This window comes from Pipistrellus hanaki (assembly GCF_964339955.1).
Source record: "Pipistrellus hanaki genome assembly, chromosome: X".
In the NCBI taxonomy this organism is placed as follows: domain Eukaryota; kingdom Metazoa; phylum Chordata; class Mammalia; order Chiroptera; family Vespertilionidae; genus Pipistrellus; species Pipistrellus hanaki.
Window position 1 is genome coordinate 57,112,417 of NC_140524.1, and position 13,463 is coordinate 57,125,879.

A 13,463-nucleotide genomic window follows, 5' to 3' on the forward strand; every position below is an offset into this window, starting at 1 on the left:
AATGGAGTCACAATAAATTCAGGAAATTCAGGAATTGGATTGTTATGATCATGTTCAAAAGATGTTCACATGATTGTCAATGAATAAATGAGTAAATTCTTGATACTGTAGGATTCTCAGATTTTCGGATTTGTGTTGACAACTACCGTATTTTCCGGCATATAAGACAACACTGTGCTCTAATAAAAAGCCTGCTCAGATTGTCCAGAGTCAGAGAGACGGTCTATTAAAAAAGGAACTGGTGCTGCCTATGAAGTGGGGGGTAGTCTTATACAGCGAATATAGGCCTAAACCTATGTTTTAACTGTAAAATTAGGGGGTTATCTAATACGCCGGAAAATACGGTACCATACCACCTTACCCTACACATGTAATAAATTTCCTTAATTTTTATTTAACAACAAATGTGTACCGTATTCTTCTTCATGGAAAAATAAGTCAACCCCTGAAAATAAGACCTAGCGCACCTTTTGGAGCAAAAATTAATATCAGACAATATCTTATTTTCCGGGAAACAGGGTACCTCAGTAGGGGCGGGTCAGTGCTCCCCGAGTGGAAAGTGATTTGGGGGGACTTGACACAGCTCTCTCCCTGATGTCAAAGCCCATAGACAGGGCCGTGGGGTTCACAGGACACTGTGTTGTGAGATGCCCCGTGGTGTGGGCGGTGGGGGCCTCCGAGGCTCACGGAGGCCAATGGGTGTCCGAAAGGTGGGGCTGGCCTCCGCATGCTTGTGGACCTGAGCCCTGGGTGGCAGGCAACCTGTGAGCAGAAGGCTATCTGCCCTTGGGGCTTTTAGGCACCGAACAACAATTCCAGAGGTGGAGCTGTAGCCCTCCCCTCACACAAATACACACACACACACACACACACACACACACACAAACACACACACCCTGCAGTGTCAGGAGCAGGGCAGCCTGGCCAGTGCTGCTCGCTCATTCGTCAAATGAATGAGGAGGTGGGGTTTCTGGAACAAGGGAGCAGGGCCAGGCCTAGTGCTGAAGGCCTTCATGTCAATGAGGGGGCGGGTCCAGGTGAAGGGCAGGCAATTGTGACCTAAACAGGAGATATGCTGGTCCACCGGGATACAGAGAGGTGCGGAGGGGGGCAGAGGTAGGGGCAAGGCCTGCTGGCAGTGAGGCCTGCTGCCAGGCAGCAGCCACCTAAACAAGGAGGCTGGGGTTTGGGGGGGCTGGCTCAATGATCAGCCAGAAGCAGCCAAGCCAAAAATGGATTGGGGCCATTGGCAACACCCAGAAGTGGTCCAGTGGATAAGGCCATGGGGCCCTGTGAATGAGGATGGGGTCCCCAGTGGCCCCAAAGGCCCCATCTTCCCCTGGTCCAAACTGGATGCCAGCAAGAAGGTCCCTTGTCCTCAAGGAAGGGCTTTCCTCGAGAATGCTGCAGAAAGCTTGCCCTCAGGGCCCAGCGACCAGTAAGTATTGCGTTTCCCTGAAAATAAGACATCCTCCGAAAATAAGAACTACTTGCAGGTTTCCTTCTGAGTGAAATATGAGGCGTCCCCTGAAAATAAGCCCCCACTCCCTTCCCCCTAGGCCAAACATGAGAGTTTTGGTCTACTTTCTACTACTGATTCTGAAAGAAATGGAGTCACAAGAAATTCTCCAGGAAATTCAGGAATTGGATTGTTATGTTCATGTTCAAAAGATGTTGACATGATTGTCATTGAATAAATGAGTAAGTTCTTGATACTGTAGGATTCTCAGATTTTCGGATTTGTGTTGACAACTACCGTATTTTCCGGCATATAAGGCGACACTGTGCTCTAGTAAACAGCCTGCTCAGATTGGCCAGAGTCAGAGAGGCGGTCTATTAAAAAAAGAACTGGTGTTGCCTCGAAAGTGGTGGGTAGTCTTATACAGCGAATATAGGCCTAAAAATATGTTTTAATTGTAAAATCAGGGGGTCGTCTTATACTCTGGAACATACCGTAGCTGTTCCATCCATTTCAGTTACCCTACAGCCTATTGTTGGGTATAGTCTTTAGGCTCAGTTGAGTAGACACTGGCATTTATTTATTTCCATGAATAGCAAAATATTCTTCCTATGGTCTTAAAAACACTCTTTTTTATTTTTTTATTTATTTCAGAGAGGAAGTGAGAGAGAGAGAAAAAGAGAGAGAGAAAAAGAGAGAGAGAGAGCTAGAAACATCATTGATGAGAGAATTATTAATTGGCTGCCTTCTGCATGTGCACTTGACCAGAATCAAACCTGGGAACCTTCAGTTTGCAGGTCGATACTCTATCCACTGAGCCAAATTAGCTATGGCTTAAGAGTACTTCTTTACCACAGATACAGTGATGTCTGCCAGTTTTCTTTATTATAAAGGCAATGTTTTCACCTTTGCAATTAAATAACTAGTAATTTATAGGTAGCTAGTTTGAGACTGTGTATCCTTCTCCCTAGCACACTTAAAAAAAACACACAAAAAACCTATACAATTACCTGTAGAATGTATTGTTTTTCTGAATCAGTTATTAATATGATAGCTATATAAATCATGATTTCTATAATCCTCTATTTCTAAGGTGGGATTTTATTCGTTTTATTTTTAGTAAGTCATATTGCCATTGGTGAGAAAGAAATTGTAATGGGTTTCATTTCTGTGAAGTCAACCACACATCAAAACTTACTTATAAGCAATATTCAGGTTCTATTTTTTTTAATTTTTGTTTCTATATTTTTATTTTAAAATGTCACATCATAACTGGATTGCTGTGGATTAGTCAACTGATTAATTATTTTGATTTGATTGGGGAGAAAGTGATTAATCAACATAAGCCAGAGTAAAAGTTATCTAGTACATTAATTATAATTATGAAGCTTGGAATTCCAACTCATTTTGTGTGGGGGTTTCTTTTCTATAATATTTTGCAGGAAAACCTATTATCATTATCATGATTACTCCCTTTCTTTTGCCAACCATAGGAGGCTATTTGTGAAGTAATTTGACTACTTGAACTAAAGTTTTGTTGTTGTTGTTGTTGATTTTGTTGTTGTTTTTTTACCTAATGTCCCAGTTAGGGTCAGTAAGGATTCCATTGTGATGATTAACCAATGACTAATTAGAAATAAACCGATTTTACATGATTTTTATAAATAAATGGAGAATAGCTATCATCTGGATATTTGTGGGAGGAAGAACAAAGAATATAGCTTCTTAGTTTTAGAGTAATTATATTCTTAAGGAATATAATAATTTATTCCCTTATACATTTAGAGACTCATTTTTTCAATGTTTGCTATTTCAAAATGCACATAGACTTCTTTGTTATGCTTATTACTGAACGACACAATATTTCTATGACATTAGAATGTAGTTTTTCAACAATTTTACTGGCGATGATTCAGTTCTAAAATTAACTAATAATGACAATTTATTTATTTAGAAGTAATAACTTGTTAAAAAATCAGTGCCTGTTCTAGTTCATTAAAGTTTAGAAGAGACCTCCCTTAACCATAATATGTTTTTTATAATGCGTTACTCCTGGATTCAAATTGTTTAGATGAAATGGTTTTAAAAAATATTCATTTACCATAAAATATGGTTATATCAGAGCTCTCAAGAAAGCAAACGGTTCCATTCTGGCTTTTTGAAACAGGAAACAAATTTATTAAAGAAAATTTAGCAGTTAATAGAATTGTTAGAAGTGCCAGATATGTGGACTTGAAGAAAAGCTTCCAATAACAATAGGAGAACCACACTGTAGGACTGGACATATGAGGAAACTGCTGCTGCTGCCACAACTGTTCTGCCCACACACAAGTTTCTAGGAACTCAGATTTATTGCGACTGGTATAACTCACTGACAAAACTGTTGAGTCAGCCCCTCTGATAGGGACAGGACTTCATTGGAAGCCAGGGACTGGAAGAAGACACAAGCAGCCGCAGGTAGGTGGGACATGCTTTATTGCAAACAAAGCAGCCAGCCATCGGGTGTTCAGGAGCTCGTTTTATACTAGCTCAAAGGAGGCTTCTTGCCAATTGGTGACATCAGCGTTAAAACAGGTGGGTTATATTAAGAGTGCGCCTTCGCAGTGTGTATACTGATGATACTGCTGTGTCATTGCCTTTGCACAAGCTTATGGCAAATGGGTTTTTAACATCTGTGTACTCTGGTCAGGGCGCCCACAATTTCCCACTACTGAGGCCAGAACAATGCATGGCCCCCTCAGAGCCAATTTCCTCTCACTACTTAATTCTGAAGTCACAAGTTGATGGAGCTGCAAAATCATATTAAGTACAGCCTCGCTTAAAGGTAGACTAGGAAAATGAAGTTTTCTGGATTCTACATTGGGAAAGTGGTCATCAATATGCGAGACACCATCAAAACATGAAGATGGTGTTCAAATGATGGACAGCCTCGAATGACAGATAACATCTGTATGCAATATTCTACAAAGAAGACGCAATTGCTTGCTACCAAGTGGACACACACGCATGTGCGCATACACATTTCCACTACATAAAGAATAGAAAGGCAGCCCAGAGTTCCAGATGTTTTGCTTGGTATCTGGATGGCTTGGATAAGATAGCTAACCCCTCTAAGCTATAGTTTTCTCTTTGAGATGGAAATAACACTAGCACCTACCTCATAGGGATTTACTTAGTATTAAATAAAATTACTCATTAATTCTTCTAGCACTCTGCTTATAGTAATGCGATGTGAAAGTAAGCTTTTATATTTGATTAACAGTTCTCAAATCAGTCCCTTCTCTCTCTCTTTGGAGAAAAAGAAGCAGAGAAAGAAGATTGTGGGAAACTGTACTCCCAGATATGCACCTGGATGGCCTAAGATACATTGTTTCTACAACTCATGACAGTTATTGCTCAAGCTCTGCTTATCGAACATCCTGCGGTTGGGACACAGCTGCACCACAGGATGCTCTCTGTTGAGATAACCTATTCCTGACACCTGCGGTTTAGTTGCTTAGCTACCCGCTGATGTCCTTGGAGGAACTTCCTCATTCTCCCTGACTATATCTGCCCTCTTTTACCCTGCAATAAACAAGACTTGATCAGAAAGCCTGTCTTGTCTCCATCTCTTGTGTCTCTTGTCCCCTCATTCTCACTCCCCGTCCAGGGTCCACGTTGACTTACCCACGGGCCGGGGCAAGTGGCGCCCAACATGGGCCAGAGCATGGGGGATTCCGTGAAGAATGCTGTTCAGAGAAGCGGGCAAAAGAGGAACTAATAGGAGGACGAGATTAAACGGGAACCTGCCGTTTCTTCTGAACCTCGGTAAGTTGAACAGCGTTTATGGGACAAGAAATAAGTCAGCATGAAGGACTCAAAAAGGCTTTAAAGGCACGAGGGGTAAAGGTTTCTGTAAAACAATTATTAAGATATTTTGATTATATTAAGGATGTTTGTCCATGGTTTCCGCAAGAAGGTACTATTGATGACAAAAGATGGAAATGTGTAGGGGACGCCCTTAAAGACTATTATCAGACTTTTGGTCCGGAGAAGGTCCCAATCACTGCTTTCTCTTACTGGAATCTCATAGATGAAATTTTATCTCAAAAACAAAAAGACCCATTTGTAGCAGGGGCGATTGAGGCAGGGGAAGAAGTACTGAGACAGGAGGGGAGAAAGGGTAAAGCTTTCCCCAAATTTAAAAATTCTAAACCCAAGGAGGAGGAGGATTTAATGTCATTTGATAGTGAGGACGACAGTCCTCACCCCAAAAAGGAAAAAGACTCACAAGTAAAACCTCAAGAACAGGGCGCCTCCATCACGGAGAGGCCAGCAAAAACCCCTAGTCATACCCTCAGGCCCCCGTCTCCCTCCAGTGATAAGTGATCTCTGGGGGCTCGACCTAAGGAAAGGAAACTTTATCCCCCTCCTTAAACAAGTCCTCCCGGTCTCCGATGACTTAGGAGACAATGACTGGGCTGATCTTGAGGAGGAGGTAGCCAAATACCATAATCCTGTCTGGCCACCCCTAGCCCAGGGTCCTCCTCCCTATACCCCTGCACCTAGTGCGCCTGCCTTGGCATGTCCTGCCATAGACCCTCAAAAATAACTCTGGAACAAAATTCAATTCTTAAAAGGTTCCTCTGATAAAATTAGGAAAAGAACATCAAGAACTAATCCAGCAACTCGAAGAATTAAAGACAGGCAAAGCAGAGGAAAATAACAATATGGAGCCCAAGCCTAAGATTCAACCTAAACCTGAGGTTTCTATGGAGCATGAGGATCTATAGGCTTTCCCCGTTACAGAGACCACTGATGCTCAAGGGCAGGTCTGGAGACACCATAATGGTTTTGACTTTAAAGTTAAAAAAGAAATCAAGACAGCTGTAGCCCAGTATGGTGCTACTGCACCCTATACCATGGCTATTGTGGAATCAGTAGCAGAAAATTGGCTCACCCCTGGAGCTTGGTGGTCCTTGGCCCGCGCCACCCTATCGGGCAGCGACTACTTATTATGGAAATCAGAGTATGTAGAAAATTACCACGACACTGCTAGACGCAATGCGCAGGCTGGAAATAACTGGAGATATTATATGTTACTTGGAGAGGGGGATTATACTACCATGACCAACAAATGCAGTTTGATGCAGGCCTCTTTGCTCAAATCCAGGCGGCAGCTACTGAGGCTTGGAGAAAAATACCCTCTAAAGGGGACGTGAGCGCCTCACTCACTGGTATCAAGCAAGGGCCCGACGAGCCGTTTGCTGACTTTGTCCACCGCCTCATTACAGCTGCAGGTAGAATTTTCGGTAGTGCTGAGGCGGGGACTGATTTCATTAAACAACTTGCTTTTGAGAACGCTAACGCGGCATGTCAAGCAGCCATTCGCCCTTATAAAAAGAAAACTGATTTATCTGGCTACATCCGCCTTTGCTCAGATATAGGAGCCGCCTATCAGCAGGGTCTTGCTATGGCTGCTGCCATGCAAGGTTACACAGTCAGACAGATCTTATCTCACCAGAACAGAAATAAGTGTTTCAGCTGTGGGGAAACTGGTCATTTTGCAAAGGATTGCAAAGCAGGTAAAACAGCAACCTCTAAGTCATCTGCCCTAGATGTAAGAGGGGAAAACATTGGGCTAAGGAATGTAGATCAAAAAAAGGATGCCCAGGGCCAACCCCTCCCTATGCCACAAAGTCAGAACCAGGGAAACGGGAATGGGGCCCAGCCCCAGGTCCCCAAACACAAACAAATTTATGGGGCAGTCAGCTTCGTTCAGGCGACCAACAATCCCTTTCAGGCCTCCTCCGGGCAACAGCAGGAAGTGCCGGATTGGACCTCAGTTCCACCACCCATACAGTCTTACCTCCAGAGATGGGGGTACAGGCGCTTCCGACGGGGGTATTTGGGTCCTTACCTAAAGAAACCTTTGGACTCATAGTTGGTAGAAGTAGTAGCACTATGAGCGGACTTCTAGTATCCCCCAGAGTAATTGATAATTACTATACTGGAGAAATCAAAGTAATGGTCTCCTCCCCTAAAAATATTAATACTATACCCTCAGGTCAGAGATTTGCTCAGCTATTACTCATTCCTCTCGTCTCTACTGCTAACAAAGCGCACACTGACGCCCGGGGCACTCAGGGATTTGGTTCCTCTGATGTCTATTGGTCTGAAGTACTTTCCACCCAAAAGCCCCTAATGACTTTATGGTTAGATGGGAAAGAGTTTTCTGGCATAGTTGACCCGGGTGCTGATGTAACTATCATAAAAGGGGAAGATTGGCACCAAGCATGGCCAGAAGAAGACACTCTTACTCACCTCAAAGGTATAGGACAAAGTAGAAACCCCAAGAGAAGCTCCAAAGTTCTGACTTGGAAGGACCAGGAAGGTAACCAAGGTACTATCCAGCCCTATATTATCACTGGGCTCCCCATCAATTTGTGGAGAAGAGATTTACTAGCTCAGCTAGGGATGATCATTTGTAGCCCTAATGAAATTGTCACTTTTCAAATGTTTAAACAAGGATATGTACGGGGGAAGGGATTAGGAAGAAATTCCACAGGTATTACTCACCCCATTGAGCCAGTTCCGCGACCCCCTCGGGCAGGACTCGGCCATTTTCCATAGGGGTCATTGACACTCCTGCAGGCCATGCTGACAAGATTACCTGGCTTTCAGATGATCCAGTATGGGTCGATCAATGGCCCCTGTCCCATGAAAAATTGTTCGAAGCCCAGCAGCTGGTGCAGGAACAGCTTCAAGCTGGTCACATTATCCCCAGCAATTCCCCTTGGAATACTCCCATTTTTGTCATTAAAAAGAAGTCAGGAAAGTGGAGACTTCTCCAGGATCTTAGAGCAGTTAATAAAACCATGGTCTTAATGGGAGCCTTACAACCAGGCCTTCCCTCCCTCGTAGCTATACCCCTTGGGTACTACAAAATTATAATATACTTAAAAGATTGTTTTTTCACCATCCCCTTACACCCTGATGACCAAAAACGCTTCGCATTTAGTCTCCCCTCCATTAATTTTTATGCCCCAATACAGAGGTTCCAGTGGCAAGTCCTCCCTCAGGGCATGGCAAATAGCCCTACGCTATGCCAGTCTTTTGTAGCCTCGGCCATTCAATCTATTCGAGACCATTGGCCTAACATATATCATTCATTATATAAGTTATATATATTATATATAACTCATTATATAAGGGGAAAATTGGAGAAGTTCTAAGTTGCTATGCTGATCTCCAGCAGGCACTAAAATCTCATGGCTTACAAATTGCTCCTGATAAAGTCCAACTAGAAGACCCTTATACTTTCCTTGGCTTCCAAATGAGAGGGTCCACTATTTCCTCTCAGAAACTAACCCTTAGACTAGACGGTTTAAAAACTTTAAATGATTTCCAAAAACTATTAGGAGATATCAATTGGCTTATGCCTTATTTAAAGCTTTCTAAACATGAACTTAAGCCTTTATATGATATCCTCCAAGGAGACAGCCGTCCCACCTCACCGAGGGAACTTACTGATGAAGGGCGTAAAGCCATTGCCACAGTGCAACAGGCTATCCAAAATCAGACCATCACCTTTATGGACTATGATTCTCCACTACAATACATCATATGCAGGACCACCCTCTCCCCCACTGCAGTTTTCTGGCAGACAGCGCCTCTTATGTGGGTTCATCTCCCAGCATCCCCTAAACGGGTCTTAAACCGTTACTATAGAGCCGACCTGATCATGATGGGTAGAGATCATGGCAAGCGTTACTTTGGAAAGGAACCTAACATTATCATTCAACCTTATTCCAAAGAACAAATAGACTGGCTAATACAAGCTACCAAGTTCTGGCCAATCGCTCTTGCCTCCTACACGGGCTCCCTAGATAATCAGTATCCTCCAGACAAGCTCATTGATTTTGCCAATAGACATGATTTTATCTTTCCAAAAATCACTTCCACAAAACCTCTACCCGAGGCCTTGTCCATTTTCACAGATGGTTCCTCTAGAGCACATGTGTCAAACACACGGCCCGCGGGCCAAATCCAGCCCGCCAGGCCTTGCAATGTGGCCCGCACCGCGCTGTCATCACTGCACTCCGCTGTCAGTTTATGACATTGTCAGTTTATGACTGTTCAGTAAACCATTCGGCCCGCGATTTAGGCTGGATTTTAGATTTTGGCCCCTTCTCTGATTGAGTTCGACACCCCTACTCTAGAGGCATAGCTGCCTATGTTTGGGACTCTAACACTATCCAATTTCAGACCAGTAGCTCTTCTGCCCAAATAACCGAGCTGCACGCTGTCATAGCAGTTTTTTCAGCCTTCCCCACGCAGGCCTTTAATCTATACACAGATAGCACTTATATCGCCCAGGCCGTACCCCAATTAGAAACGTGGGGACAAATAAAACATAGCTCTAAGGCTGGTAAACTATTTAGCCAATTACAAGATTTGATAAAAAAAAAAAAAAAAAAAAAAAAAAAAAAAAAAAAAAAGGTCTGAGTCCTTTTTTATCGGACACCTTCGTGCCCATTCTAACCTGCCTGGGCCGCTGACAGCAGGTAATCAGTTAGCAGACCTGGCCACCCATCCCTCCACATCAGCCTACTCACTAACTATGGATAGCCCCTCCCAAATAAGCCCATCAATTACATCATCTTAACGCCCGCACTCTTCGGCTTATGTTTAATATTACCAGAGAACAAGCTAGACAAATTGTTAAAACCTGCCCTATTTGTGCTCTACGTCTACCTACCCCTCACCTGGGGGTAAACCCACGCGGCTTAATTCCTAATACATTGTGGCAAATGGATGTCACACACTTCCCTGAATTTAGAAATCTCAAATATATACATGTCAGCATTGACACTTATAGTGGGTTTATATTCTCAACTCTACAAACCGGAGAGGCTACAAAACATATAATAGCTCACCTCTTGACTGCCTTCTCAGTTCTCGGCTGCCCCCAACAAATCAAACTGATAATGGTCCTGGTTACACTAGCTCCGGTTTCTGAAAATTCTGCAAACAAATGAACATTACCCACATAACAGGCATCTCATATAACCCTCAAGGTCAAGGTACTGTAGAGAGAGCTAACCTCACCCTCAAAATTACTATAGATAAAATAAAAAAGAGGGAATGGTACCCCATCAAGGGGTCCCCCAGAAATCTAATCTCACATGCACTTTTTATTCTTAATTTTTTTTAAACTTGGATGCTAATGGGTCATCGGCAGCTACCCGATTTTGGAAGACAGAAACTAAGACACAATTCGCTTCCGTAATGTGGAAGGATCCCCTGAACAACTCATGGCACAGGCCAGACCCAGTGCTTATCTGGGGCCGAGGATCCGTATGCATCTACTCCAAAGAAATGAAATCGGCCAGATGGCTCCCTGAACGCTTAGTAAAACAAGTAGATAAGAACATTGAGAATGATGACAACTTAACAGACTCCAGGGAAGAAGACTCTCCCTGAGATGAGTTTCTCTTTATCCACAGGTCATGGGAATAACTACCCAGATCCTAATACAAGGAATACTGTCCATCCTGATACCTATGGTGGACTGGAACCCCCGATAAGCAAGCAAGAGCTACCCTTGAAGCTTCTTGGGAACCCTTGCGACTGCAGAGAAGGAACGCTGCTGCTTCTACGCCAACAAATCTGGAATCGTCTGAGACAAGATCAAGAAATTACAGGAAGACCTAATAAAGAGGCGAAGGGAGCTGTTCGAGAACCCCCTTTGGAGTGGGCGGAATGGATTCCTCCCCTACCTCCTTCCCTTGTTAGGACCCCTGCTTGGTTTACTTATCCTACTATCACTAGGCCCCCTTTTATTCAACAAACTCATGGCATTTCTTAATCAGCAAAAAGAAGCCATCAAAATGAAACCCATACAGGTCCATTACCACAAACTTGAAATGGCCGACAGGGACATATACATGGAGACTTACTCAGATGCTGTCTGAAAGTAAAACTCTTCTCCCGTATCCTTGGTGAGCTGGGCTGGTTAGCCAATGACGGCCAACTGGAGACTATACCCGAAAAACACAATAAGACCTCCGTACAACCTAAGACAGGCGCTGGGCCAAAAGCTGCCCAGTTAGCCCATGACTGGTAAGATGCATAGAGGCCGGGTATATGCGATCTCCCGACCTAAGACAGGCACAGTCCCCTCAAGGAGCGTTCCCTGGCCAATATAAAATAAAAAAGGGGGACCTGTGGGAAACTGTACTCCCAGATATGCACCTGGATGGCCTAAGATACATTGTTTCTACAACTCATGACAGTTATTGCTCAAGCTCTGCTTATCGAACATCCTGCGGTTGGGACACAGCTGCACAACAGGATGTTCTCTGTTGAGATAACCTATTCCTGACACCTGCGGTTTAGTTGCTTAGCTACCCGCTGATGTCCTTGGAGGAACTTCCTCATTCTCCCTGACTATATCTGCCCTCTTTTACCCTGCAATAAACGAGACTTGATCAGAAAGCCTGTCTTGTCTCCATCTCTTGTGTCTCTTGTCCCCTCATTCTCACTCCCCCTCTAGGGTCCACGTTGACTTACCTGCGGGCTGGGGCAAAAGATAAAATTACATGTGAGATAGACATTTATCTAGGGTTTCCAGGCAAGATTTACACAGTGCATTCAAGGAACAGGCAGAAAACACTCTTTCTGGACCTTAATAAATACAATAAAGAGTAGGAGAAGGTGATGTCAGATCAAACAACATTCTAATTCATAAGAGGTTTTTGAATCCCAAGGTAATGACTTTGTTTTTAACTTTGATTCAACATAAAAAAATTAGAGTCTCCCAACTTCTAGTAGCTTTTACTTTCTAAAAATAATGACAATAAACTTTGGACAAACATAAAGCAACAATAAAAACAGTAGTTTGAAAGCACTGAATAAAACCCAAAGCAAATGGAAATTAGAGTCGATTTAACCCTTGAAGAAAGGAGACCAGATTGGGTAAGATCCACACTTATTTCGCTCTTCCTTTGGAAGACTCCCCAATTCACACCCATCTGGAGTGCGGACTTCAGAAAGAATGAGAGAACAGAGTTATGGATGGAAATAACGAGAAGATATTCTCAAAAGAAGACTGACAGATCTCAGACGGGGCTGGAAAAGATTAACCAAACAACATATATGTGTACACGCATAGCCCAGGGACACAGACAATAATGTGGTGAAGACCTGGTGTGGGGGAAATGGGGAATATTTCTGTAATATTGTCAACAATAACAAAAGAAAAGAAAGCATGGCAAATTTAAAGACAGGACAATAGAGGAATGACACCAGTGTTAGACCAGTGGGGTTAGAGCGGACCTGGGTACTTGGGTTCTGGCTAGGAGAGAATTCAGGCCAAGACTCAAACTATAAGAGAACATTTATGTATAAAACCACAGAGGTGGAAGAAGTAATTCATAGGGGGTGGGGGAAAGGGCTTAGGAAACACATTATAAAAGGACAGGAAGGGCCCTGGAGCTTGGAAGGTAATGGTATGGAGCCTGTGAGCATAGGGAGGTAGAAGAGAAAGGCTCAGGCACCTGTATGCTCCTCGGAGCGGGGTGGGGCTGGGGGAGGGAAGCACACTAGGTTCTCAGTTCTATGGGTTTTAAGGGTGGAGATTTTAGGGGCAGTTCCGAGGAGGATCTCAATGGAATATTCAGCAGTTTTCCAGGTGTGTCCTTGATTGGTGGGAAGGGGGCAGAGGGTCATTATCCAATGTTGCTGGTCCTGAGGTCAGCATGGCTGTTTTGGTTGCTTTTCTGGGACTGGAGCTGAAATACAACTGAGGGCCACATGTTATCTCTAGGGAGGAAAGGTCAGGGGGTCCAAACTGCATGACCACGATATGCTAAGGTCATCCTAGGTGCGAGCATCCCACCCTACAATTGTCCTTTGCTGGGCACCTGGGGCTTTCCACCCTGGTGACCTCTGTACATGCCCTATCGTCCTTGCTCTGCTCATGTCTGTCAACTGCCTACCACAGGGTGCGGGTAGGGAAGAT

The 13,463-nt window shown here is 43.8% G+C and overlaps 1 long non-coding RNA gene across 1 annotated transcript; it reads left to right on the forward strand.

Annotated features, from left to right (window-relative positions):
* The first annotated feature begins 5,030 nt into the window (after positions 1–5,030).
* Positions 5,031–11,938, forward strand: LOC311615106. The gene is made up of 2 exons (XR_014793737.1): positions 5,031–5,266; positions 10,683–11,938. It is a non-coding gene; the product is annotated as an uncharacterized lncRNA (long non-coding RNA).
* The last annotated feature ends 1,525 nt before the right edge of the window (positions 11,939–13,463 follow it).